Source organism: Schistocerca cancellata, chromosome 7 (assembly GCF_023864275.1).
Source record: "Schistocerca cancellata isolate TAMUIC-IGC-003103 chromosome 7, iqSchCanc2.1, whole genome shotgun sequence".
In the NCBI taxonomy this organism is placed as follows: Eukaryota; Metazoa; Arthropoda; class Insecta; order Orthoptera; family Acrididae; genus Schistocerca; species Schistocerca cancellata.
Genome location: NC_064632.1, coordinates 422869575 through 422895482, shown reverse-complemented (window position 1 = coordinate 422895482; position 25908 = coordinate 422869575).

Below are 25908 nucleotides of genomic sequence, written 5' to 3'. Positions count from 1 at the left end.
AGTAGGTACTGGGAGATGAAGAAGCTTGCACAGGAGAGAGTAGCACGAAGAGCTGCATCAAACCAGTCTCAGGACTGAAGACCACAACAACAACATGCATCCAAGCTCGCTCTGTTCGTCCATGATACTCAGAAGGCAGCAGATACCGGTGACCAATTTGATACCGTGTGTGCTGACTTCCACAAGGTGTTCGACGTAGTTCCACACTGACGCCCCGTGAACAAAATGTGAGCGTACGGAATATCAGATGAGCGTTGTGATTGGACAGAATTGTTCCTAGCAAACAGAGCATAGTATATTGTTGTTAACGGATAGAAATCTTCAGATGTAAAAGGGACTTCGGCTGTACCCTTTGCGAGTGTTAAAAACCATCACTTTTCATTATGCACAGATTGAGGCGTCTAAGACAGATCGCTTAAATATATTCAGAATTAATAAATATATCGAGGTACGGTTTTCACCAGGTTATAACAGTCAATATGGCGAATCTCCTGAGATTTCCTGAGATTCGTAAGTAATTTTTAACACTTATAGACGCCAGTTACGACACCGACTTCGTTTTTTCCTTCCTAATGGAACTAAATACTTTTCCCTGTGACATTTGAAGAAAGCTTCTGAGAGAATATCAGCGACTTAGCATGTATGGGACTTGATCAAATAGTATCAAGTTAACAGCGCTGCAAACCACTGCCCCACCGTCAGGAGAAGAGGTTTCACAAACGTGTGCTCTATCATAAAAAATGTAAGCAGACACGTCACTCATGTATTGTTCTTGTGGTTATCTGTGCTCCTGAAGCCCATCAGTCGATGTTCCACTGTCGTAGCAATCGGGTAATTTGCCCTTAAAGCTACTGTGGCATTCATAACGTGTACGGTATTTGAAAAGCTGTTTACAGTTTTGGCGCAAAGATTCGTTTGTATGCTGAAGAGTCTCCATATGGTGCCAAGTACTCACGATCTGCCTTTCTAAATGTCATAAAAAAGTTCTAGAAACAGGAAATGTGGTGAATAAAATACGCAAGGAAAAAGAAGAACATCTGATGAAGCAAATGGAACTACATTTTAGCAACAGTAAAACTCAATGCAAATGTTTCTAAGAGGCACCTCAGAAGTGCGAAAGGGATCAACCAAACGAGTATTCTGCGAACTCTGCATTCCATCGCATTTCATCCTATCCACACTTCTCTTCATCTACACAGTCATGGCAATGATTTCAAAAATTGGTTGCAACTATCCAAATGCCATCCACGCAAACTGCAGTGTGATGCTGCATATATATGCAAAATTTCGTTGAACGAAGGAGCATTGTTACAGACCTTGGGCAAGTCAATCTTTGGAATATATACTTATCGTCAGTTGAAAATCGACACTGACTCAAAGAAAACAATAACGCTCTTGGTTTATCGACGTTTGGCGCGTGTTTTTCAAGGCCCACATCATTGACGCTGTTTTTTCGTGGAAATCTGAATAGACTCAGATATCCTGAGTTCGTAAGATATGCTGGTAGACATCCCAATGGACATGAAGCACGACATATGGACAGCTGTGGAACGGCCGTTCTTGAGTCGCAAAATGCTCTGCTCATTCACCACACACAACACTACTGTACTTTTATCTGTTGTATATATGCAGCCGACTGCAGGTGGTGGCTCACTTCGATACCAGTGACGTGGAGCCCTTTGGATCGGAAGAGATTCTCTCTGGTTTCGAGCGGCTAACAGATGCGGCCAGTCTTGCTTGCGAGATGAAAGCAGAGCTGACCATTTGCAGCATAGTCAACAGGACCGATAGCGGACCTCTGGTACAAAGCCGAGTGGAGGGTCTGAATCAGTCTCAGACTGTTCTGTGACCGTGTAGGGTGCAGAATCCTCGGCTTGCGCCATAGGATGGTTGGGTTTCAGGATCCGCTGAATAGGTCACGAGTGCACTATACGCAGGAGGCGGCTACACGGGTATCAGGGGCTGTGTGGCGTGGACTGGGGGTTTTTTTTAGGTTAGAGGGTTTCGGGAAAACACAAAAAGGGCTTCAGTCACAAAGGGTGCAGGGCGAACACAAGAAGAACATAGATACAGGAACCATCGGTATAACAGTTGTAAATTGTCGTATCTGTGTTGTGAAAGTAGCGCTCGTAGAAAGCGCTGATGCTAAAATCCTTATAGGCACCGAAAGCTTGCTAAAGCCGGAGATAATCTCAGCCGAAATTTTTGCGAAGAACCTAACGGTGTTCCAAAAGGATAGCCTAACATAGTTGGCGGTGGGGTGTTTGTTGCTGTTAGAAGTAGTTTACCTCGTCGCTAAATTGAAGTAGATAGTTCTTGTGAGTTAGTATGGGCAGACATCATTGTTGGCAACCAAAATAAAATAATAATTGGATCCTTTTACCGATCTCCCAATTCAAATGATACAATTGCTGAAAGGTTAAAAAAATGATTCAAATGGCTCTGAGCGCTATAAGACTTCACTTCTGAGGTCATCATCCCCTATAACTTAGAACTACTTAAACCTAACTAACCTATGGACGTTACACACATCCATGCCCGAGGCAGGATTCGAACCTGCGACCGTAGCGGTTGCGCGGTTCCAGACTGTAGCGCTTTAGAACCGCTCGGACACTCCGGCCGGAGCTGAAAGGTTCAAAGAAAACTTTAGTTTAATATCAAACACGTACCCGACTCATACAATTACAGTTGGTTGTGACTTTAACTTACTATTGATATGTTGGCGAAATTACATCATTAAATCCGGAGGTACGCATAAAACCTCAACCGAAATTGTGATAAATACGTTCTCCGAAAATTATTTCGAGCAGTTAGTTCATGAGCCCACGCGAATAATAAATGGTTGTGAAAACACACTTGACCCCTTAGCAACAATAGTCCTGAGCTAATAACAAGAATCAAAACAGATACATGGATTAATGAACACAGGGTTGTCGTAGCGAGACTGAATATTGTAACCCGCCAACCCTCCAAAAGTAAACGAAAAATATACCTACTCAAAAAAGCAGATAAAAATTCACTTGACGCCTTCCTGAGAGACAATCTCCACTCCTTCCAAATTAACAATATAAGTGCAGACCGGATGTGGCTTGAATTCAAGGAAATATTATGGGCAGCAATTGAGAAATTTATACCAAATAAATTAACAAAACGGGTCAGAACTCTGATACAGAAACAACGAGAAAAATACGCTAAATTTAAACATAAGCAAAATCTCCAAGGTTGGCGATTTTTACAGAAGCTCGAAATTTAACACGGACTTAAATGCGAGATGCTTATAATAGTTTCCACAATGAAACTTTGTTTCGAAAACTGCCAGAAAATCCAAAGAGATTCTGCTCATATGTGAAGTATGCTAGCGGCAAAACACAATCAATGCCGTCTCTGCGCGACAGCAATGGAGATATTATCGAAGACATTGCTGCCAAAGCAGAGCTACTAAACACAGTCTTCCGAAATGCCGCCACAAAAGTAGACAAAGTAAATATCCCAAAATTCGAATCAAGAACAGCTGCCAACATGAGTAACGTAGAAGTAGATATCTTCGGAGTGTTGGAGCAACTTAAATCACTTAATAAAAGCAAATCTTCTGGTACAGACTGTGTACCAATTAGGTTCTTTTCAGAGTATGCTGATGCAGTAGATCCACACTTAACAATCATATACAACAGTTCGCTCGACGAAAGATGCGTAATCAAAGACTGGAAAGTTGCACAGGTCACATCAATATTCAAGAAAGGTAGTAGGAGTAATCCACTAAATTACAGCCCATATCGTTAACGTCGATATGATGCAGGATTTTGGAACATATATTGTTTCCGAACATTATGAATTGCCTCGAAGAAAACTGTCAATTGACACACAGTGAACATCGATTCAGAAAACATCGTTCTTGTGAGACATCTAGCCTTTTACTCGCATGAAGTGCTGAGTGCTAATGACAAGTGATTTCTGATTGATTCCGTATTTCTAGATTTGCGAAAGGTTTTTGACACTGTACTACACACGCGGCTTGTAGTGAAATTGCGTGCTAATGGAATATCGTCTCAGTTATGTGACTGTATTCATGATTTCATGTCAGAGAGGTCACAGTTCATAGTAATTGACGGAAAGTCATCGAGTACAACAGACGGGATTTTTGGGTTTTCCCCAAGGTAGTGTTATAGGACCCTCATGTCCTTGATCTATATAGACGATTATGAGACAATCGGAGCAGCCGTCTTAAGTTGTTTGTAGATGACACGCTTTTTTATCGACAAGTAAAGTCAACAGAAGATCAAAACAAATTGCAAAACGATTTAGAAAATATATCTGTACTGTGCGAACATTGGCAGTTGACTGTAATTAACGAAAAGTGTGAGGTCATCCATATGAGTGCTAAAAGGAATCCGTTAAACTTCGGTCACACGAGAAATCAGTCAAATCTAAAGCTCGTAAATTCAACTAAATACACAGGAATTAAAATTACGAACAACTTAACTTGGAAGGATCACCCAGAAAATGTTGTGGGGAAGGCTACCCAAAGACTACGTTTTATTGGCAGGACAGATCTATCTACTAAGGAGACTGCCTACACTACGCTTGTCCGTCCTCTTTTAGAATGCTGTTGCGCGGTGTGGGATCCTTACCAGATGGGATTGTTCAAAGAAGGACAGCACTTTTTGTATCATCGCGAAATATGGGAGAGAGTGTCACTGAAATGATACAGGATTTGGGATGGGCATCATTAAAACAAAGGCGTTTCTCGTTGCGGCGAAATCTTCTCATGAAATTTCAATCATCAGCTTTCTCCTCGGAATGCGAAAATATTTTGTTGGCACCGATATACATAGGGAGAGAAGATCACCATGGTAAAATAAGGGAAATCTGAGCTCGTACGGAAAGATATAGGTGTTCGTTCTTTCCGAGCGCTATGCGAGATTGGGGGAATAAAGAGTTGTGTAGGTGGTTCGACGAAACCTCTGCCAAGTACTTAAATGTGGTTTGCAGAGTATCCATGTAGATGTAGATGTAGAACTGAAGAAAATCATTACGACGAAATATTACCATATAAAATGAGACGGTATGTTAAAAGCACGTGTTAAGTTTCCCGATATGCGACACTGGTCAAACAGTTGTCCTTTAGAGAGCGGAAATTGCAATCTATCCCATCAATACAACCCTGGCAGCGTTTTGTCAATTATGGAAAACTGATCCGTTTGCAGGAACATAATCGTATCAAGAAATTTCGAAGTTTTATTCATGGAACACGAGAGTCGGGGAAAGTCAATCAACGGAGGATAGGATTTCCGCTTGAAGGATACGACGGTGTATTCAACAATACATCAATCGGTCAAGTATACACGGTACATCCTAAAAACGCTGAACGCATCTAGTTGCGTTCACTGCAGAAAGATAATTCAGGTTCGGAAGTAATATTATAACGCATAACATCGACAGATGTCGTTTGAAGACGTTCACACACCTTCGGCTACATTTGTGAAACACATCAACGGACTTGTTAATGACTTAGTCTCTTAGACGATGACAGTCGTTGGGAGCAAGCACTGAGGGATGCTGCACACACAGCACCAGCGGTTCAGGTGCGAGAGCTTTTTATAGTTATTCTAACGTCATTTAAACGATTAAATCCCAGTAGACTGTGAGTAAAATATCGAGACATGAGTGACGAAATTTCAGTCGGAGTGCAGAAAGAGAGTCCTGATTTGGAAGTGAAGTGTAACGACGACACTTTTAATAAAGCCCTTATTGTGTTAGAAGATTGACATTTAGGCCGTAAGAAGTCACTCGAGGGTCTGGAGAGAACGTTACAGGAGTAACAAAGACATTAATAAATGTTTTACTGACACTCTTAGGAGATTTTAGACCAACGCTGCCGCTGATTCCAAAATCCAACTCGGTAGAAGACTTAAATAATGTGTAAAGAAGTGTATCATTTGGAATCCCGTCAAAAAGTTTTCATTGACGGGAAACAATACTTCACTAATAACAGGAGATGCCGAAAACTTTTTTCGACTTGGAAACCCTACATCTCGCATTCATCCGCACTCTGACTAAATCACCGTAACGAGGACCAACTCATCGAAGAAGTGTATCTGCATATAGAAAAAAAACTACATAAACAAAGAAAGGTTGCGTGAGCGAACAGTTTTTGCAACAAAAAATGACGCAGTTCTGGAAACAAATCAGCGAAAACAGAGTATGAGGAATGGAAAGAAAACATATTAAAATCCATTATTACACGAGCAAAATGAAAGCGTAAACTTACCAGCAGATTCCTAAATTCGCTCAATCTCTCCGACACACCCTCACATTGCTTGAAAGCGATTGCGCAGAAACTTCTACTCACCAACATTGTGAAAGTGTGCTTGAAAAAGCTTCTTAACATCATAGAAGTGAAATTATTTACCAGAAAAGAAAACGGTAAATCTTCATTCATACTACGAGTTCCACTCAGTGTAGTTAACTTACCACTGAGCTTCATACAGCTCTGATTTCCGGTGAGATCGGAATATACCATGATTATGAATAAACCAAGAGGGCGGTTTCAACGTTACGGAGTGAATTCGAAAGAATCGTGTTCGTCGCACGGACAACTGTGGTAACAGATGAAGCGTCCACGGACTAGACAAGCACAAAACTTATTCCTTTTGCATACGTAAGCAAAACAGCAAACTTATTGTATAAGAATGTATTTCGAATAAATTAAATACTATTGTACTAATAAAAATGCAGAAAAACTTTAAAAAGTTGAAAATTGCCTTTTATTTCATACAAACGACATTAATTTCACATTTTCCTTCCAATTCAGAAAATAAATCGAGAGAAAGACCATGCGAAGAACGTCTTTCCCAGCTATTATCTCATTAAAACTGAGCAGTTCCCGAAAGTGATACATATAGAATTGAAAAGAACTGTCCACACTTAGTGTGTGATCAGGTATAGCTGAGAAAAAGAGATAATTCGTTTCAAATATTTCTGCCTGTCTCCGTCCCTTTTCTGAAAACAGTTGTGAATAATACCTTTCGGTTTTTGCATGTACTACCGTTAATATAAGATCTGAAAGCAGGACAGGGAATGCTGCTACTTTCAAAGACGTTTCTCTCCCTAGCTGACTACTTCGCCCTTCCTGTTCCTTTGAGCAGGCGTTCTTATGTATCGCCTTTGGTTCTTCATCAATAATTCCTACTTCCAAAAGCGGGACTAATTCGAAGCTGAATAAGGACTGCATAAAACATCTTCAGCTTCCCTTTTTCTGTTTCATGTCAGCCAGTAACAGGTGCGAAGCGACGCTCTGCCTTCTCTTGCGCAGAGAATTCCAAACTTCTGAAGCAAAAGGGACGCTGAAGCAGAAATGTTGTTCAAGGACTGTGTTACGCTAGCTACCACGCTATAAAAAGGAAACACTTGTTTTAATTGGAACAGCCAGATGTTCTGTACAAACTTGAATAGAGATTCACTGAATAACAAAGAAAAATACAAATTCACTGTACTTTCATCCAACTGCAAGAGAACATAGGTCACTTTGGAGCACATTTCATAGTATAGAACTGCTATAGGCGCTCCACTACCGATGCAAGTCATCGCATTAGTCGATTACTATATTATTGCACCTGGGAGAGAGGGCGCTTCGGTCGGCTTGTTGCGAGTTTTTATGGTGGAGACGCTGAAACACATGACAGTATGTGCACAACTGTCTTGAAATCTTTCACAGTGCAATATGTTTTCCTTAGTCACCACTGTACTTGTTTACTGAAACTGAGTCGTGAGCGGCTCGTGTTCATGCCGTTTATTGCTTGTCATCATGTCTTTACGGTTCTGTCACTTCGTTTCTTATTCGATTTACTGGCGTCACTAAGTTACTGGCTTGCCTGCGTCGTGAGTGGCAGCAGCAGCGCTTATCGATAAGAGCACTTTCGTATTATCTTTGGAGCCACCGCTAGTATTTCCGGGTCGTCGTGTGTCGAGAGTTCAAAAAATGGCTCTGAGCACTATGGGACGTAACTTCTAAGGTCATCAGTCCCCTAGAACTTAGAACTACTTAAACCTAACTAACCTAAGGACATCACACACATCCATGCCCGAGGCAGGGTTCGAACCTGCGACAGTAGCGGTCGCGCGGTTCCAGACTGTAGCGCCTAGAACCGCTCGGCCACCAGGACCGGCGTCGAGAGTTCAGTCGGTATGGAGCCGCAGTGAAATCCGGACAGCCATGACTCGCCCGATCTTTGCCGACACACATGACTTAAGTGTGAACGACCTGGGTTGGTCGTTCGCTCGGTCGTCTCATCGGATGACGTGTATTTGGTCGCCGACCGCTTCTGGGTTCTCTGTGTGTGTCGGCTTGTGACTCGTTCTTGTTGTTCCACAATGACTGGTTTTAGTATTGTTCGAGTTGTTAGTGGAAGTGTTTTCGCAGAGCCATGTGTGGCTTGTGTGGTTTGACTGAGCAGTTATTTTAATGCTATCTGTGTGCTGGATTGGGTCAGTCATTCGGGACACAGCAGCAAGCAAGTCTCCGCAGCGCGAGGTCAGGCTGGGGCTGCTGGCGGCGTGCACGCGCTGTCGAATCGTGAGCCGCTAGCTGCAAGAGCGACAAGTCCGTTGGCCACCGAACCTGGACGATGAAGTTGAGTGATCAGTCAATCTGTTACGAAACCTCAACTATTGTGACATCTTTTCATTCACTTGGGGGTTGTTGCCCCCTTGGCCATTCGGGCTAGCAGCATCGTATGATGTGTTGGAGTTAGCGAAATCTTGCGGCTGTCTTCCTATTTTGTAATTACTTACTAAATTGACTGTTACTTATCAGTGAAGTGCACCAGCGGTATTTTCTGCCCTGCGGCCATTAACGCTCCAGTTGCCTGCCCTGGTCGTTAGCGTAGTTGATAGGCAGTGTGCCCTTTCCTCGTCGTGTTGTTGCTATCCAGCATGGCGTGTAGTCCGACAGCCTTTTAAGTTGTTTGGTTCCTTTTTTGCTTAGAGTGGTTATTGTTTCCCTGGCTGTTTTTAGACGCCAATTTCTGGACTCGTAGTGTTGTGATTTGTTCTAGTTGTTCTTCAGTGATTAGTTTTAAAAATGTTCGAGTTTCTTGTGGCAGTGTTTCGTCAAACACTGTGTACCCTGTGTCAGTTCCACTGACCAATGCTTTAAATGCTGTAATGCTGTCTACGTACTGCAGTAGCCGGTTGGTCGGTTGCGACAGAGCAGTGTTCATGCTGTTCCATCGTCACTTGTACGTCGTAATATTTCAAATATTAAAATATTCCAAACGAATTAAAAGCCATGTACATGGAAACAAACTTCAGACAACTAATATGTGAACTAATCTGTAAAAAAAAAAAAAAAAAAAAAAAAAAAAAAAGTGAAACACATACGAGGGGCGTTTGCGTTTGAAAAGTCTGTGAAAGTCCGAGAGATGGCACCACCGGCGCGTTACGAGGTCATATTTAGTTAGTAGTATCTTTGGAAATAACGCACACCAAGTTTCAGCCATATTGGCCTATTTCTTTGTGTTTGGCATTCGTGTGAATCAAGGAAGTCGATTGATTGTCAAAAAATGGACGAAGAAGAATTTCGTTTGATGATTAAACATTGGTTTATGAAAGGTAAAACGCCTCAGGAGACTAAAGAGAAGCTTGATAAACATTACAATGACTCTGCACCTTCGATTAGAACAGTTTATAAGTGGTTTCAAATTTTTCGGAGTGGCCATAAGGGCACAAATGATGCTGAACGTTCTGGACGCCCTGTGGAGGTTACGATTCAAGAAATCATTGATAAAATCCATGATATGGTGATGGATGACAGAAGAGTTAAGATGCGTGAGATTGCTAGTTCTTTTGGCCTCTCGAATGAACGGGTACATAATATTTTGCATAAACATTTGGACATGGAAAAGCTATCCGAAACATGGGTTCCGCGATTACTCACGCTTGACCAAAAAAGGAATCGTATGAAGTGTTGCAAGGATAGTTTGCAGCTGTTCAGGAAGAATCTGCAGGACTTTAAGCGTCGTTTCGTCACTGTGGATACATTACTATACCCCTGAGACCAAACAACAATCTACACAATGGGTTACCAAGGGAGAATCTGCACCAAAAAAGGCGAAGATCGTCCTTCGTCCGGAAAGGTTATGGTGACTGTCTTTTGGGATTCGCAAGGGATAATCCTCATCAACTATCTGGAAAAGGGTAAAACTATTACAGGTGCATATTATTCATCGTTACTGGACCGTTTGAAAACCAAGCTGGAAGAAAAACACCGGCAATTGGACCGCAAAAAGTCCTTTTCCATCACGACAATGCACCAGCACACACCTCAGCAGTTGTGGTCGCAAAATTAATGGAAATAGGATTCCAACTCGTTTCAGAATTCACATCCCCCCTATTCTCCAGACTTGGATCCCTTGGACTGCTATTTGTTCTCCAATTTGAATAGGCTGGCGGGACAAAGATATCATTCAAACGAGGAGGTGATTTCAGCAACTAACAGCTATTTATCAGACTTGGACAATTCTTATTATTCGGAAGGGATCAACAAATTAGAACAACGTTGGACGAAGTGTATAAGTCTAAAAGGAGACTATGTCGAAAAACAAAAATGGTTTACCCCAAACACGTAAGTAGTTTCTATTTTTCCACGGACTTTTCAAACTCCCCTCGTATATTGGTTCAATTCCAATTGCGGTGCAATTAGCCACAGTTATTTATAAAATAGTTGTAACTGTTAACTCTGAACTTTCACCGCTTGAATGATACAAATGTATGATAATTTACAAACAAATGATTCACTCTGATGTACCTGGTGGACCCTCTATTATTATTATTTCTATTTTTCTCAGACCTTAGGTCTGGTTAAAAATGGAAAGTGACACGGACCTTCATCAAGCGTGACTTCCTTTTAACTGTACGGTATATGTTACATTGTATTGAGGAACTTTCGGGTTATTGAACACGTATCAATAATTACGGATTTCTGCAGTTGTATATATACGTTTGGATGTAGCTGTATTGCGTTGATGTACTGGTGGATATTGTGTCGTATGTCTCCTGTAGTTGATAGTATAATCGGTATAATGTCAACTTTATCTTGATGCCACATGTCCTTGACTTCCTCAGCCAGTTGGATGTATTTTTCAGTTTTTTCTCCTGTTTTCTTCTGTATATTTGTTGTATTGGGTATGGATATTTCGATTAGTTGTGTTAATTTCTTCTTTTTATTGGTGAGTATGATGTCAGGTTTGTTATGTGGTGTTGTTTTATCTGTTATAATGGTTCTGTTCCAGTATAATTTGTATTCATCATTCTCCAGTACATTTTGTGGTGCATACTTGTATGTGGGAACGTGTTGTTTTATTAGTTTATGTTTTATGGCAAGTTGTTGAAGTATTATTTTTGCTGCATTGTCGTGTCTTCTGGGGTATTCTGCATTTCCTAGTATTGTACATCCGCTTGTGATGTGATCTACTGTTTCTATTTGTTGTTTGCAAAGTCTGCATTTATCTGTTGTGGTATTGGGATCTTTAACCATATGCTTGCTGTAATATCTGGTGTTTATTGTTTGATCCTGTATTGCAATCATGAATCCTTTCGTCTCACTATATATATTGCCTTTTCTTAGCCATGTGTTGGATGCGTCTTGATCAATGTGTGGCTTTGTTAGATGATACGGGTGCTTGCCATGTAGTGTTTTCTTTTTCCAATTTACTTTCTTCGTATCTGTTAATGTTATGTGATCTAAAGGGTTGTAAAAGTGGTTATGAAATTGCAGTGGTGTAGCCGATGTATTTATATGAGTGATTGCTTTCTGTATTTTGCTAGTTTCTGCTCGTTCTAGAAAGAATTTTCTTAAATTGTCTACCTGTCCATAATGTAGGTTTTTTATGTCGATGAATCCCCTTTCTCCTTCCTTTCTGCTTAATGTGAATCTTTCTGTTGCTGAATGTATGTGATGTATTCTGTATTTGTGGCATTGTGAACGTGTAAGTGTATTGAGTGCTTCTAGGTCTGTGTTACTCCATTTCACTACTCCAAATGAGTAGGTCAATATTGGTAAGCATAAGTATTTATAGCTTTTGTCTTGTTTCTTGCTGTCAATTCTGTTTTCAGTATTTTTGTTAGTCTTTGTCTATATTTTTCTTTTAGTTCTTCTTTAATATTTGTATTATCTATTCCTATTTTTTGTCTGTATCCTAGATATTTATAGGCATCTGTTTTTTCCATCGCTTCTACGGGGTCACTGTGGTTATTCAATATGTAATCATCTTGTTTAGTGTGTTTTCCCTTGACTATGCTATTTTTCTTACATTTGTCTGTTCCAAAAGCCATATTTATATCATTGCTGAATACTTCTGTTATCTTTAGTAATTGGTTGAGTTGTTGATTGGTTGCTGCCAGTAGTTTTAGATCATCCATGTATAGCAAATGTGTGATTTTGTGTGGGTATGTTCCACTAATATTATATCCATAATCTGTATTATTTAGCATGTTGGATAGTGGGTTCAGAACAAGACAGAACCAGAAAGGACTTAATGAGTCTCCTTGGTATATTCCACACTTAATCTGTATTGGCTGTGATGTGATATTATCTGAATTTGTTTGGATATTAAGTGTGGTTTTCCAGTTTTTCATTACTATGTTTAGGAACTGTATCAATTTAGGATCTACTTTGTATATTTCCAATATCTGTAGTAATCATGAGTGGGGTACACTATCAAAAGCTTTTTGGTAATCAATGTATGCATAGTGTAGCAACCTTTGTTTAGTTTTAGCTTGATATGTCACCTCTGTATCTATTATCAGTTGCTCTTTACATCCTTGTGCTCCTTTGCAGCTGCCTTTTTGTTCTTCATTTATAATTTTGTTCTGTGTTGTATGTGTCATTAATTTCTGTGTAATGACTGAAGTTAATATTTTGTAGATTGTTGGTAGGCATGTTATGGGGCGATATTTAGCTGGGTTTGCTGTGTCTGCTTGATCTTTAGGTTTCAGATAGGTTATTCCATGTGTAAGTGTATCAGGGAATGTGTATGGGTCTGCACTGTAACTGTTAAATAATTTAGTTAGATGTGAATGTGTTGAGGTGAACTTCTTTAGCCAGAAATTTGCTATTTTATCATTTCCAGGGGCTTTCCAATTGTGCGTAGAATTAATTGCTCGGGTGACTTCATGTTGCAAAATTATCACTTCAGGCATTTGTGGTATCATCTTGTATGAGTCTGTTTCTGCTTGTATCCACTGTGCATGCCTGTTATGTTGTACCGGGTTTGACCATATGTTGCTCCAGAAGTGTTCCATGTCTGTTATGTTTGGTGGATTGTCTATTTTAATGTGTGTGTTATCTATTGTTTGGTAAAATTTCTTTTGGTTTGTGTTGAATGTTTGGTTTTGTTTCCTTCTATTTTCACTTTTTTTGTATCTTCTAAGTCGTTTGGCCAATGCTTGTAATTTCTGCTTCTTTTCAGCTAATTGCTCTATTGCTTCTTGTTGTGAGATTTTACCTAACCTTTTTCGTTTTTTGTCTGATATTTCATTTCTTATAAATTGTGTTAGCTGTCCGATGTCTTTTCTCAGTTTTTCTATTCTGATCTGTAGCCCGTGTTGCCATGCTGGTTTTGTGGGTTTCTTCTGTGTGTTGGTTGGTTCTGATCTCTGCGTAGTGTATATATTTAGTGTAGTGAGTGCTCCTACATAAACCAGTAGTTGTAGCTCTTCCATAGTTGTGTTTTCATTTATTTTGTTGTGTATGATTGTGTTGATAGTTGTTATTGTTGTTTCGACTTGTGGGTTATTTGGTGGTCTATGCAAGAATGGTCTAATGTCTGTATTTGTGTCTTTGAATTCTATATATGTCAACTGAAATTTTTCTTCTATATCTAACATGTGTGTCACTTCATGTTCTATTTGTGCTTGTTCTGGTGGCTGTCTTAAGATTTCGTTTTCCTCTGATTGTTTAATTGACGTGTTTTGTTCTTTGTTTGTTTTCTCTGGGATGTTTGAGTCCATTACTGTATTTTCTTCTTCTTCTAATTGCACATTATTTTGTTCCAGTATTTGTTGTACTTGTTGTTTGATGTTTTCTAATTCTGACTGGGGTATCCTGTTATTTTTTATTATTACTCGGATCTGATCAGCTAGTCGTTGTTCTGTTAAAAATTTTAATTCCGGGTATCTGGTAATAAATGTTGTGTATACTTGTGATCTGTATCCAGTTGTGTTGGTTCCTATGTTTGTTGCTTGGTAATAACAGAACATGAGGTGTCAATTAACTTCATCTGACCATCTCATCCTCTGTCTTTGTTTTCCTTCTAGGGTGGTTGCAGGAAGCATATCCTGCAAAACACCTCTATTTGGATTTAAATCATTTTCCAGTTGGCTAGCAGTGTCGTTACCATTGTGGGCGGACATAGGGTTCAAGCGTCGTCCCCGAACATGACGGCGCTTGTCAGAGGCTTCTTAGGTCTGTCCTGAACCAAGTAATCACACTAAAAGGGGGGTTAGCCCTATTAGTGGTTTGTTCTTTTCGTCGCCTCTTACGACTGGCAGAACATACCGGAAGCCTATTCTTTTCCCGGTCCTCCACGGGGTTTATTATTATTATTATTATTATTATTATTATTAATGTTATACAGAAAAAACAGAAGTAAATAAATACCGTGGGCCGTATTTGTGCCATGATGAAAGGTGCTGGGAAAGGAAAGGAAACTGAGGGGGAGGGGGGGGGGGGGGGCAAAATAATTTATGTTTCAGAAGAGGCGTGCGAAGGAAAAAGTTTGAGAACCCTTGCTCAATGGCATTGACCCCTTACTTATCTTGCATTTATCGCAAATTTCCCGCCCAGAGAAAAGTATCAAGCGACATGGAAGAAGCACAGGTGGCTCCTACATATAAGAAGAGCAACAGAACAAACACGGAAAGTTACAGACAGTTTGCTGCAAAATTCCTGGACATATTCTCAATTCGAATATAACAAATTTCCTTGAGACAGAAAAAAAAGCCTCTGTCCATGAATCAGCACAGTTTTGGAAAGCATAGATAGTGCGAAACTCAAGTTCCCCTTTTCTCGCATAATGTCCTGCGAACTACGAATGAAGGGCAATAGGCAGTTCCATATTCCTAGACTCCCGAAAAATCATTTGACACGGCGTTTCACTGCAGACTATTAACGACAGTACAGAATCACCGTCCGGACTAGCCTTGAAGGCCCAACGGTAGCGACTGGCCGCCATGTCATCCTCAGCCCTTAGGCTTCACCAGGTGCGGATACGGAGGGGCATGTGGTGAGCACACCTCTCCCCCGGCCGTTGTCAATTTTCGTGACCGGTGCCGCTACTTCTCAATCAAGTAGCTGCTCAACTGGCCTCACAGGAGCTGAGAGCACCCCTCTTGCCAACAGCACTCGGCAGACCCAGACTTCGGCGATGTGACGGAAACCGAACCGGTGTTACCACTGCGGCAAGACCGTTGGCATTGACCGTACAAGCATAAGGAATAATATGCCAGATATCTGAGTGGTTCTTAAATAACAGAATGTAGTATACTGTCCGCGGTTGCGAGTGTTCATCAGAGACAAGGATTTCGTCAGGAGTGCCCTAGGGAAGTGTGATAGGACCACTATTATCTTCTAAATACTTAAATAATCTGGCAGACAGTGTGAGCACCAGTGTACAGCTGTTTGTTGATGATGCTATGGTGTACGGTATGGCGTCGTCGTTGAGTTACTGTAGGAGGATACAAGATGACTTAGACAAAATTTCTAGTTGGTGTGATGAATGGCAGCTAGCTCTAAATGTAGAAAAATGTAAGTTAATGCAGATTAGTAGGAAAGGCAAACCCTTAATGTTAGAATGTAGCTTTGTTAGTGTGTTGCTTGACGCAGTAAGGCGGATTAAATATCTGGGTGTAACATTGCTAAGCGATATGAAATGGAACGAGCGTGTAAGGGTTGAAGTAGGAAAGGCGAATGGTCGGCTTCGGTTTATTGGGAGAATTTTAGGACAGTGTGGTTTATCTGTAGAGAAGACCGCATACAGGAGACCAGCGCGATCCATTCCTGAGTACTGCCCAAGTGTTTGGGATACGCACCAGCTCGGATTAAAGGAAGACATCGAAGCAATACAGAGGCAGGTTGCTAGAACTGTTACCGGTAGGTTTGAACAACACGCAAGTAGTGCGGAGATGCTTTGGCACCTCTAATCGGTATCCCTGGAGGGAATGCGACGTTCTTTCTGAAGAACACTATTGAGAAAATTTAGAGAACCGGCATTTGAAGCTAACTGCAGAATGATTCTACTGCCGCCATCATACATTTCGCATAAGGACCACGAAGATGAGGTAAGAGTAAATTACTGCTCGTACGGAGACATATAGGCAATTGTTATTTCCTCGCCCTACTTGCGAGTGGAACAGGAGAGAACATGATTAGCAGTGGTGCACGGTACCCCTCCACCACGCACCGTATGATGGCATGCTGAGTATGTGTGTGCATTTAGATGTAGATGCAGAACTGAGGGAAGCAGACTCCTGTTCAAAAGGGTAACTGTGGTGTCACCGCCAGACACCACACTTGCTAGGTGGTAGCCTTTAAATCGGCCGCGGTCCGTTAGTATACGTCGGACCCGAGTGTCACCACTATCAGTGATTGCAGACCGAGCGCCGCCACACGGCAGGTCTAGTCAAGAGAGACTCCCTAGCAATCGCCCCAGTTGGAAAGCCGACTTTGCTAGCGATGGTTCACTGTCTACATACGCTCTCATTTGCAGAGACGACAGTTTAGCATAGCCTTCAGCTACGTCATTTGCTACGACCTAGCAAGGCGCCATATTCAGTTACTATGCTTGTATTCTGAATAGATAATATTGTGAATCATGTACCGTCAAGAGCGACGTTCATCATTAATGAATTAAAGTTAAGTATCAAACTAATTACGTCCGCTTTCTGAATTCTAATTCCTTGTCATGTTCCCGACCTCACGTCAGTATAGTTCTTCCCTCCTCACGCCAGCCTGCGTGAGCTAAAACGCGTGCATTTCGGCCTCCACTAGCAACACGGTGTTGGCTCTTCTGCCAACACAACAGTAACGTTCAAATCCCCTTCCAGGCATCCTGAGCTATTTTCTCGATTGTTCCTTTAGTTACTTCAGGTTAATCTCAGGATACTTGAATTCTTCCCCGTTTTAGTATATTCGATGTGATCCATTTCTTAATACCACCGCTTTCGAAGGGACGTTACACTTTTCTCGTCCACTTTCATTCACAAGTCGTTTTACGTTATGTTTGACAGAAAAGAATACAACTGAGTCAACGAATTTGTATGTGTGAAATAAAGAAGGATTTTCATGTCTGTGTAGTCCTGTGCGCTGTTCCACGGGAAGACAAGTGTACAGCACGAGTTGCTCAGGTTGAGCATGGTCATGGAGACATAATGCGAGAGGCGTGTCCCCGGAAATTGGCAGCGCGCGGCCCACGCCGCTGAGAGGGCCGGATCACGAGTTAAGTTGGTGCACGGCGGATGCCTCACTCTCTCTCTCTCTCTCTCTCTCTCTCTCTCTGTGTGTGTGTGTGTGTGTGTGTGTGTGTCAGCTGTTCTCCTCGTCTCAATACTTTCGCTGTTTACAGCGCAGATGACGTTTGGCACGAGTGTCTTTCAGGTTGACAGTCAAGGTCGAAATTGTTATTATTCGCCGCGATCTCCTCCTACGTTAATTGTCTTGGAGCAATAGCTGTTTCAGTTGGTAGATTTCGTTTTTGGAGTTCCTCGAAAGTATGAAAAATATACAGCTAAAACTAACTAAACGTCTTTACTGTGCTGGATTTTTTTCAGCCATTAAGTTCTTTAGATGTGGGAAGAGATAGAAGTCAGACGATCGCCTATGTTGGAGGCACACTGTCCCAGTGAAATAACGGGTCTTTGCATATTTTCATCAACATCATCTAGCATACTTGCGTAATATTTAAACTTTAACGATCGAAGCAGATAAAACAATTAAACTTTCTGGGCTATTGTCACATGGTCGGATTTTCTATATAAATCTGACATTTCGTCCCAAGCTTCAGGGTGGCAAACCTGGCTCGCATTCAGTACGTTGCTCGTTGCTGAATGAAATGAAATTTTGCAGTAGGGATCCTCTCGAGCGGCAAGTTACTTCATGGGTTTTTGAAATTCGAGCGCAGTTGTCCTTTGTCGGTTGTCATTCTATAGCGGTACCGCCTCACTGTGCGAAACTGGTGCACTTCCTACTACTTGAAGCCGGGTACCATCGAGCTTAACACTTATCTCTTTCCGACTGAAAGTATAATCGCGTTTGGTTCCGTACAGCCTGCCATAGCACATGCCCATGGCTGCTAGGATCTCGGTCTTGTCATCCTCCTCATCGACAGTGCCTTTAAGCCCCTTCATTTGTTTCTCCATCGTTTTCTTCGTGGTGCCAACGCACAACTTACCACTTCTTACATGGTATTCAGGTATTCAATATACTTCTGTTTCTTTTCTTCTTCTTCTTCTTCTTCCTTGTGACTGACGAGCATCCTTGGCCAGCTTTAAACCAGTCTGCATCATACTCTTGGGTTTGTTTACTCGTGATACACTCTTTCTCCAACAATCTTTCTATTTGATGGGAGTCATTTTTAATGAATGAAAAAACTCTTGATTTTGCAAGTGGCTTTATGTAACTGTCATTAGTTCGTGAAGCTTGAAATGTTATTCTTATGTCCGAGGACGAGTATCCAGCTTGTACAGAGAAATGATGAGTCATTCCACTCCTAGAATCTCCGGTTCATACATTTTTTGCTCTGTACACTAAATTTTTTACTATCTCACGCTTCTGTTGCGTATGATAACCTGAATCTCGAAGAAACTAACGGGTTTTCGAATACACCTTTCGACACATATTGTTGCTCCAGCTACCACCTAATTTCCTGAAAATTGAAAATGTAGTCTCCCGTTCACCTCCTACGTATTTGGTGAACTGAATAACGGTGTTCGTGAAAAGTACCTCGTTCACTTTGTAGCAGTTTCCACTGCTTGTTCCAGTAAACATTTTCCATCAAGAAATGTTCCACAACTATCGCATCTGTTCGTTTATAAAAGCAGTCACTAAATTTGAGATATTGATCGTCGGTCATTACTTAAACAACTACGCAGAATAGGCAGGGAAAATTCAATTTCGCTGTTTCACCACCTCATTTAGCGGAACTGTGGAAAGGCCGACATCACATCCAACCTGAATAATATCTCCCCACCTTCATTTCGCTGTTTCTCCAACTCATTTAGCGGAACTGTGGAAAGGCTGACATCACATCCCCACCTTCATTTCGCTGTTTCACCACCTCATTTAGCGGAACCGTGGAAAGGCCGACATCACATCCCGCCTTCATTACTGTTGTATCCAAGGGGCACTGCGACCTCCCTCAGTACAACCAGTCTCCAGGGCCGCCTGCTCCACAGACCTAAGACCCGTAACCGCAGCGTATGAGGGGCAATCAAGTGAAAACCGAACACACGCTACAATGGGACCAGGGATGCGTCCACTCAAAAGTAATCACCACACGTGTTAAGACATCTACCCACTGGGAAATGAGACGATCAATTTCTGTTTCATAGAAAGCAGCCGGCTGTTGATGGATCCACAACAACTTTTGCACCTCCTCGTCCAACAGAAACAGACGTCCTTGTAGGTCTTCCTTCAGGTCGCCGAAGATGTAAAAAGCCATGTGGTGAAAGAGCCGGGCTGTATGGAGAACACTGCAGCGTTTTCCAACCAAATCACTGGAGCGTAGTCTTCGTCCAGTTGATAGTGTGGGTACGGGCGGTATCGTGTAACAGGATGATTCCGTTCAGCAGCATTCCGACAGCCAGAGGACAAAAGGCAATGCCAACAATGGAAACATCCCACGTCTCCCCTGGAAAAAAATCCAAAGCTGTTCACACAAGTTCCAGTAACGCCTTGATGGCCTTCTACGACTGCAGGGCTCCTCTGCTCGTCGAGTTCCTCGAGTGTGCAACAATCAATACGCAGCGCTATGAAGACAGTTTGTAGAAGCTGCGGCGCTCCATAAACTCGAAACGCCCACGAATACTGTAGAATGGAATCATCCCACACTGTCAATACGACGACGCTATGCTTCAATGATTTGGCTGGGGAACACTGCAGTGTCCTCCATACAACACAGACGTTTCACCAGCTAGTTTTCACATCTTTAGCGACTCGATGGAAGCATAGTCACCGGAATCGGACAAGACCAGGAGACGCTGGCCGACCGGCCGAGGTCGTCGACTGTGAGTCGCCGAAAACCACAAAAGACAACAACAGCCATGGAGAAACAACACCACAACAGAATGGCAAGTCTAGAATGTAAATCAAAATCGAAAGCATAGACATAGCAATATTGCGACAAAGCAATGCTGCATACAAGGAATGGAACGAGAGCACAATCAGAACATGACTGAGGTCTGGGCCCCTGCGCTGTTAGCTTTACAGCATGATCACGGGCGTCGATAGGCTGGCGCATGTGGCGTGGCCCGTGCCTAGTGCTAAGGCGGCGACAGCAGAGATCTCAAATATTAGGAGCGCCGCCCAGCGGCTGTCGTCTAGGCCCATTCATTCTGGCGTGCTTTCGAACCCTTCGGGCTGGGCATCAGATACCTCTCCCGAAACTGGCGTATAGGGCCTGAAGCGCCCTGGATGATGTTTCAGGAGGGAACCGGTGACACAGCTGGTGTTCTGAGGAGCCTGCCGGCTGGGAGAAGGAACACAGGACCTCAGGCAATGCGACTGTAGAGGGGATGAATGCAGCTGTGAGTCCTCAACCTCTAAACCCTCATCCACAGGAACCGCGAATGGTATCCTGGGCTGCAAGTTGTACCTGTGAGGTGGAGGAGTTTGCATGGCCTGGCAGTCCAACTCCGAGAAGCCCGTCGATAGGGGCGCATGAGTAGGCAGGGGCGGAGAAGGTTGGTGTCCCGATACTCCAAACCCCAAGGAGAGTCAATTGTCATAAGGCGCCGCCTATGAATGACCACCGCTGTAGCCACCATCCACGAAGGTTTTGTTCCATAGGAACCGCAGAACGTGGAGGTAGGGGGGGGGGGGTTTTGTATCGTCCAGCATGTGGTCGGGTTGTGCTGATGGACAGGAATATTGTGAGTGCTGCTGCAGTGGTGTACACTCTTTGACATAAAACTCGGCCGGCGGCCGGCCGCTTCAGAGACTAAGTCCGCGCCGATCGCGACATGGGACAAATAAATTGACCAACTCGCTAAATCTCCAAGTCCGGCATTCTGCACAGTCTTGCAACACTGTAGACTGCGGCACTTCCTGGAGGAAGTCTTGTCCGATGTTAGAGAAAACGGAGTCTGTTTACGCCCGTGGTCTAGTGGTAGCAAGCGTAATTCTGTCTACAATGTCTGTGGATCGAGACCAGCTGGAATAAAACATTTTTATAGCCTCTTCTGTCTGAATGGTGAAGACATGAATTTAATGGTAGCGCAGATTCAATCTATTTCACTTTCTGACACACCGATAACAACATTTTATCCAGTAAGCATTTTGCGGCAGATTTCTCGAAGGCTGTCCTCCTCTGGACGCTGTATGCGGTAAAACTCCGGGATCCAGTTGCTGGCTACCGGCAGCGGCCGTGGCGACAGCAGCGGCGCTGCACTCCGCCGTTCTTTATCGAAAGCGCGTGCTACCGCTCATCGCTTTTGATAATTTAAAGCGCTTTATTATTATTACATGCTGCTCCAAAGAAAATTTCTACAATTTCCCTTCATGGTCGAAAGCAACGGAGGTTACTGTATTACATTAATCGGCAAGAGCTGAGTATGGCCCGAAATTCATTTTATAGACTGGGACGAAATTAAACCAACACACTACGTTCGATGAATTTATAAATGCTTCATACCTCGCTTCTTTTTCTTCCAAAGTCAATTATTTGTGCAACTTTTGGCCAATATTCGGATGTTTTGGTCAAGGCAGAGTGAGCTTCTGTGGAGTAAAGTGTACTACGGTTTCTGTTTCATTCCTTGTGGTAAGTCTATGCGATAAACTGAGTGAATACCTTGCAATGCATGCTCTGTAGCAGTGCAGGAACACTGCATATTTCGAATTCGATGTATGGATTCACGAAGTATTTAACGTTGATCGGAACTGATAGTTAATGTCATCAAATTTAAACCAGAAAGAGTTATTGTTTTTGAGGTTTCAGAGAAAGGAAAGGAATTGCTAACGCAGGTGTCATAAAAACTCTACACTCAAATGCTATTGCAAAAATTTAGAGGAGAGGAAGTATATTAATCAACATGTTCACTTCATAAACAACCTCCTGACATGTTAGACCTATATGACGAACAAAGCTCAAATTCGTATCGTTGACAGTCGGTTTGAATCTTTACCGATACCACTTTACAGTGAAGCACCTTGGCATTTGCAAAGTAGACATCCGTGATATTAACATAATTTTCTAAGTCGAAATTGCACGAAGATTTGTGTGTAAAGGCATTCCTCAGATTTCGTGTAAGGAATTTTTACTAGTAGATTGCAACTCCATTAATTAACATGGAATATTAAAAAGGCCGTCTACAGTGGCTTTCTCCCAGATTGGAACTGCCATCTCATATGGCACAATCATCGCAACGCATAAGGGATCCACTGAGCTAACGACACACTGGCAATAACAGGCGGACTATAGTCATTGCGATATTGCCTGAGCCACAAAGCGCAACATTAAACACACAAATAGGTGTTACTTATGTGGAGAACGCCGTTCTTAGAGTCCAGAAATTAAATATGCTTTCTAAGTGTCTCGTCTTACAGTGGGTTATATTGTATGAGACTTCGATGTGAAAAACGAACGCCATGTGAATTTTGCGAGGTAATACCGGGCTACACTCGGAAGTAAATGCACTACCACAGTGTTGACAAATATTTGCTACGACGCTGCCTATTCTGAGCTCTATTACGAGGCAGATCTTCAGCGAAATGCTTGTCGTGATTGTCCGATACGGTTCTTCAGAGGGGAGACGTGCGCGCATATTTGGTTTTCATGCGGCGTTCTCTCATAATAGTTTCTGACGTCGCCTTGTGGGCTACGTATACATTTGAGGCATTCAATTATCATTAACCCAGAATGATACAAGTTTCAGCTTCCGGCGTGGGAGAAGGCTGTTGACAACCGACATTATAGCATTTTAACGTAGGAAATCAAAACGGATGATTCAGCATAAAGCATGTGAAATAATTTTCCGTAACGTACATAATCATCTCAAACTACAGACGAAGTAAAAATACATCTTAAGCTTATTTCAATTGAATATAATGTACGCTATCAACGCTTTGCACCTCGATGTCGAATGTGTCCACGTGTAATCTGTTGCAGCATACATATAGAATGTCACGATTACCACGAGAATGAAGAAATATGTTGGTAGGGATAGAAGCAAAACGAGACACAGTCAACAAATATTCGATTCCTCATGGTATTCATTTCATCTGAGATTTAAGAAGAGGTAAAGTGGGATATTACTTTCGTTAACACGAAAGATATGTCGCACATATGGATAACGTTGAAGTCTGCGTCTTCATACGTTTACTCCTTGAAATCTTTATGCTCTCTTATATACTAAGTAGATTGACCATTGTTTTCATAATGTTACCCTCTTATTTGGCCCCTAAATGATCAGTAGATTCCAAATGCATGTCTCTGAATGAAAGTAGTTGTTCGAACCTTTCCTGCGTTGTTTTTTGTGCTTTTTTTTGCTTGTAATTCATGAAGCAGGCCACTATGCCTCAACCCCCCCCCCCCCCGCCTCTCTCGAGGGTTAGGTCTCAAAACTAAACCGTTTATTATCCAATGTCATAATTTACTCAGAAAGCTTCAGCACAAAACTATCAAACAAAGTCTTCCATTTACAGTTGCAACACTTTAACTAGCAGCTGACTCAACTGTGATCAACGGTCATGGTCTGAAATTAGAAGCTGTCTGCTACTGTGGCAAGGCCCGTACTACATTTTCGATCACGCAGCGCCAGTTTATCTGGTAACACTGTGTTAAATCAACCGGAGTAGTTGCAGAGTTGTACCAGCGTATTTGTCCTCCCATTGTCAACTTTATGTATGTCACTTCTCCTGTAGCGTTGACCACGAGGTGCCGAAGTAAAGGAGTGTATTTGCTTGACGTAACATTCAGTATTCCCATCTTTCATAGCCACTCTTTATGTGCATCGATACCAAATAGGGATGTGAAAACTCTTGCGAGTAAGAGAATAACAATAATAATCGTAATAAGATCGAGCAAATGAGAAGTGAAGTTTATTGCAATGCAGAACGAGAATGGCTGTGAAAATAAAAATCTATCAAAATAGGTTGATCGTTGAGTTGACACAATGCAAATATCTTCTTAGCATTTTATTACCGAATTTAGTTCTGGATGTTTGCAGAGAAAAAGGAAAATTCTGTACTTCTCGCTAGATTAATGTAATGTGAACCAGCAACTACGCCTTCCTTACAACACGACTCAGGCAGGTCCCCAAGTAGCTACCAAGGCATTGCTGCGTTCTGTTCCCTGACATTGCTCTGATGATGGTTAATGCAGTTAGTACCGATTATGAAATACAAAACTTATTGCAGGTTAGTTCCTAGGATCGCCGGCCGGAGTGGCCGAGCGGTTAAAGGCGCTACAGTCTGGAACCGCACGACCGCTACGGTCGCAGGTTCGAATCCTGTCTCGGGCATGGATGTGTGTGATGTCCTTAGGTTAGTTAGGTTTAAGTAGTTCTAAGTTCTAGGGAACTTACGACCACAGCAGTTGAGTCCCATAGTGCTCAGAGCCAACCAGTTCCTAGGATCGTAATACTAAATTTGCGATGTCAAGACTATCCAGATTACTCGTCAATATAAAAAGACAATATTATGTGAATTGAGCATGGTCCCTTTTCCACCTCCTCTTTTCCACCCGTTATAGCCCCTTTGCTGGTATTCTTTTCACCAGCGTCTAGCTATTCTTGCCGGTACTCCATACTTGACACGGCCACTTGCAGCATGTGTCGTGATGAGCAGTGTGTCCAGTCACGTGGTGTTGGTGTTGACGAAACAGGAACGCTGCGGCAGCCAGTGTGATGTAGAAATAGCAGTCGGTCTTGACCATCATCACATCACTCGACTACCCAAAAACTGACTCCCATTCTCAAATCCAACGAAACTAGTGAAATCTGTGTTACCCAAATTTTTATCGTCACAAATCACCCTTCCCATACGTTACCAGACTTGAAAGCATTCATGAAATGAGTTTTTCGAAAAGTATAAATCACTTCTGCTTGTGACGTAAAACATGGGCATTGTTACTGCCACAGTGTTGTATTCCAGTTCTTACTGCCAGCAGGCCCTTCTTCAGAAGTGGTCTTTTGTATTTTCGAATCGATGCTCAAATGATTTGATGTTCTACATCAAGTAAGAGCTTTATGGTTGTCTAACTTACGGTGTGACTAACACACGATATAACGCTTTAGGAAATCTTTAAGGTAGGAATCAATGAGAAAAGTTCGAAAACATTTCAGTGCGTCATCAAGTAATGGACTAAAATTAAAATTAGTGATGGCTGCAAGCGAAACGCTACCTAACGTGACACGTTAGAAATAGTTCCCATATGAGTACACTGATGCTTTTGTGTCATGATCACATTTTGGTCTATCAAGAACTAAATGCGACGGAAACTGATCTAACTTCACGGCATTACATCAAACCCTCCCCACCCTCGTTATGGTCAAACTTGCTCCTCTTTTTATTTTCTTTCATTCGGTCTGGAGTGTGCAGCAAATTGAAAGGCTCGTTCAGCTGTTCTGAGCGCTTTTATAAGCACAGTTTCCTGATTGCATCGTGGTAAACATTACATTAGACGTTATTTCTCTTTCCTT